Source organism: Pundamilia nyererei, unplaced genomic scaffold, assembly GCF_000239375.1.
Source record: "Pundamilia nyererei isolate P.nyererei 1_Seehausen unplaced genomic scaffold, PunNye1.0 scaffold00051, whole genome shotgun sequence".
NCBI lineage: Eukaryota > Metazoa > Chordata > Actinopteri > Cichliformes > Cichlidae > Pundamilia > Pundamilia nyererei.
The window spans coordinates 1,669,712-1,674,145 of record NW_005187452.1 but is presented as its reverse complement, the minus strand read 5'-3'; positions in this window follow the sequence as shown (position 1 = coordinate 1,674,145).

Here is a 4,434-nt window from a genome sequence, read left to right as displayed (position 1 = left end):
CACACACACACACACACACACACACACACACACACACACACACACACACACACACACACACACACAGGATAAATAGCCATTTATGTTCGTCTCATTCTAATTCTGATGGCCGTCCCTACCCCATAAACTGTCTCAGGAATTGGATCGCCCTAGGCAGATTATGATTATGGTTATCAAAAAACCACATCACAGATTGCCTCAGTGCTATCTTTTCCCCCTTTGTTTTTTTTTTCTCGCTTACTTGCTGTGCACGCGCTTTATGTAGAAATCTTTGGCGTCCAAAAAATTATCAGCTGACTCCAGGAAAAATACAAGATCATATTTCACCATCAAATTTCTTTGATAAGCATTAAGTGGGATGGTCAAGTAGCCATTACGGGAACATCAATACCGTAGTTTTCTCCACAAGACCATTCCCTACAGGCAGCATACAGAACAACAGCAGAGACATCCTTTTAGTGTTTTTCTTACTTTTCCCACAACAGATGAGTCAGTGTCTTCATTAGGATTGGGCCAGGCCAAGCTAATACAGGACACAGATGATGCTTCCTGCATAAATAATGTCTTAATGAGGTTTAGCAAAATGATTAGCCAGTAGCCAGTACTTAACTGCCAATGACATACTACAGCAGTCATGGGAGCCATGTGTTTAGCATGCTTACTTTTTCTGCTTGAATGCACCACAGAGAGCTTGAATAGATGAAACAACCATTAATAAGCAATCCATAATCTCCTAATCATCACGTTATGTTTGAACTGTTATTGCCTAAAACTTTTTTGCCTGTGTTTGTCTGGGTTTTCCAGTGTGTTCTGTTTGTATATAAGAATGCCTGAGTGTGTGTTGAATAGAGTCTATGACTATGAGTGAGTCTGTAGTCGTGGCCCTTGGTAGTGAGTGCCCCTCCTGACCTTGAGAACAGAGCGCTACGTTGTCAGTCTGAGAGCTATAGCTAATGCTAATGCAGAGAGAATAGCCCCATAAAGTGCAGCTCTCTTATCCACTGGAGTTTGAAGTCTTTCACTTACTGGGAAAAGGCTGTCCAATGTCTCTTATTGTTTCATTCAATATCTCACTTTTTATTCTCTGTCTTCCTGTAACTTTGTTGAATTTTTTCCCTGTCTTATTCTTTCCATCTTCTTCAGTTTCAATCCATGTCTCTGTGTAATCTCCCTTTTGTCTTTCTGTCAATTTCTGTCTCTCGTTTCCTCTCTCTGTCCTTCCTTGACCCGATTGAGTCTCTTTTGTTTTTCTTTTTTTTTTTTCTTTTTTTGTGAAATTTCCATGACATTGGCATGTATTCAAACAAAGATATTTGAAATTTTTTCCTGCATTCTGTGTTTGTTGATTAATGGTATGACATTCACAAAACCATTTATGATTAGATCTTTTTTTCCACTTCTCTTGTTAGAGATGTAACTTGACAGCTTCTGGAAAGCATGCCGCATACAATGTAAATTGTATATGGCATGTATAACTGTTTTCTAGACCTCTACAAAGATGCATACTTGACCCTGGAGCCTAATATTAAAATATTTAGTATACTGTACCATTGTCAATGTATGTCTATGTGTGTCCTCATATGCTTCGAGGGAATAAATTTTACTCTGACCTTCCTCACTTTTGTCTTTATCTAATTCTGCTTCTTTTTCTGCTATTTCAAACAGTCTCCCTTAATTCTCTCCCTCTATTAAACAGCCTCTCTGTCTGTATTCCCGTCTCTAAGTGTGTTTTATTACATGCTTTTTAACAACCCCTTTCATTTTCTTGTTCCAAAAGTTAACACTTAATGAACACTGGCACACTTAAGAACTTTTTTTACCCAAGCCTGCTTGAATGGGTATTTCAATTCACTCGTATTTTTTTCTTGTTCCAACATTCTTCTTGGCTTTCTTCTTTCTTTATTTATCTCAATCTCAGTGTGTCTGACCACTAAAGCTGTGATTGTGCTCTTCCACTGTGCATTATTGCTTCTGGTTTTTCACACTGTTCTACGCCAGGAGACACAATACAGGCCTTATAATAGAAGAACTGTAGAATTAAACTATAGCTGCAGAGCCATTGAATGTTGAACTGTGATGACGAGAGAGCAAGAGAGAAGGAGAGAAAGGGAGGGAGAGTAATAGAATCAGACAGAAAGAAAGAGGAAGATGCCATATTGTGAGTCAGTATGCCCCTCAATCCTGTTAGAGACTACGTCTGTATTCTCATTCTGTTTGATTGTATTTTCAGACCAGCCAGAGCGTCTTTCACTGAGAAACTGAAAATTTAATTTGGCCCCATTGTTTAGTCTGCTTCAAATCCACAATCCTTAATTATATGAAATGTACTAAAGCTGTGATCCATGATTGTGCGACTGACTCAAATTATCTGGTCTGACCTGGCTTGGTTTTGTAAGTCCTGAACCCCATCTGCAGAAATAAAAAGAAGACTTGGGGCGCGTGTGTGTATATCATTAAATGCAGCTATTATGGTTAGATAATACTATTGGCACTCATGTGGTGTCTGCATATTGTGCATTGCCATGAGCCTGTAAGTCAGGCTCAGTAAAGTGCTGATAACTTTGACGTGACATTGAACAGAATCAGTATAAAACTCATAATAGTGCCTGCTGGTTTTTGATATCCTATTGAATCTGATACCATTAATTAATTTAAATTATTGTTGTTTTCTGAAGACAATATACTGCTTTCTGCTGTGGCTGATAATGTTGAACTGCCAGTGACGGGAAATATTGGAAAGAGAGAAGGTGTGGCATGAACTCAGAAGCTGTAAGGCTTTCAAACTTATGATGAATCATGACCCCTATTGTTTGTTTCAGAAAACTCTCATATGCATATATAACACTTTTATGTGAAAAGTGATGCAGTGTTTTTGTGGACTTTATTTTTTTAACTGTATGACTATTGATTTAAACTTACACATATAATATTCTGGTATTTTCACAAGTTAACTAGTTTTTACAAAAATACTTGGAGTGTAATATATTTGTCCTTTAAACTAAAACCAGGTTTTTTCTACTAGTCTTGTGTTCTTTGCAGTTGGAATATCATAAATGACACACATGCATACATGAGTTTACATAATGGAAAACACCAGGGAATACAGGTAAACTAAATCTGGCTAACGAGATAGAGGAGGCGAAGCTGAAGACAGTACACACAAGACAAGAGGCTATCAAAATATTACAAGAGACAGACACAAGGACACAAACTTGACATAGACAAAAAGAAAACAAGCATGAAGACAACGCTGACTAAATGTGGGAGAGCCAAAATAAACGCAGACTAGACACAGGGAACATACGAGGAAAAGAAAAAACCTTGAAGAACAACTAAAAATGATAATTATGAATATGAAAGAAAACAAAACCTAAACAAAAGTAATATTAGCTTACACTGAAAAGCTACAACAAACCAAGTCAAACAGAGAATATTAAACAGAAACTGAAAGTCCATAACTGGTCCTGGGTCCAAAACCGAGGCTCATGACAATAAGTATTAGAGTGGCCATTGTGGCCCTTTTTTGAAATGATCACTTCGTGGGTTGCATGTGGGTGTGTATGTGTTTATGTGTGTGCTTCTTGACGTGATGATAGTGGACAAAGTGCTGGGAGCTTGAGCTGTCAACCTGTCACACACTGACAGATATGCTGCTCCTACACCGTCCAGGCAACGCCACATAGATGCACACATTGCGTGTGTCTCTCTGTGTGTTTTTGTCCCTGTGTGAGTTGGTCATATGCAGTCTAGGCATCGCCAGAATACCAAAGCATGTACTTTATGCCCAAACTCCTGTATGTGTGTCAGAGTGAGAAAACACGGTGACAGATAAGCCTTTGATATATGAAATATTTTTGCCACTGAATTTTCACTTTTCTTGACTTTTCATGTCTGACAGAACAATGAGAGAAACTATAAGACAGAAGAGAGAAGAAGAGAAGAAGAAAATGGAGAGCGGAGAGTAACATGTAATAAGACATTAGTTATTAACACTACAGTGGTTTAAAACATTGCATTAAATGACTTTTTTATGACCTTCACTGTTTTCTGTAGGCCAAAAATTGAAAAGCCAAACTAAACTTTTTAAATAACACTACTTGTCAAATTTCCAGTGACACTTTCAACGACTCCACGTCTAAAGTAAACCCATTCAGTAGTGTCAGAAATGTATACATACAAAAACACGCTAAGATAGACACAAAACATTGGTCCCTGATCTCATGTATGTCCAATAGGCAGACAACATGCTGGTTTCCCTTTGGCTGAACTCTCATAACTGAGGATTGTGGGTATAGCCAGGATTACCAACCGTCTGGGACTGTGAGTGTGTGTGATTTACGTGTCGGCCTCCTTGCACAAAGCATGAATAGTTTTTGACATCTTCTTGCATTAGATTGTGCATTGTGCATTCCTGTTTTCTATTCTAAATTGTAC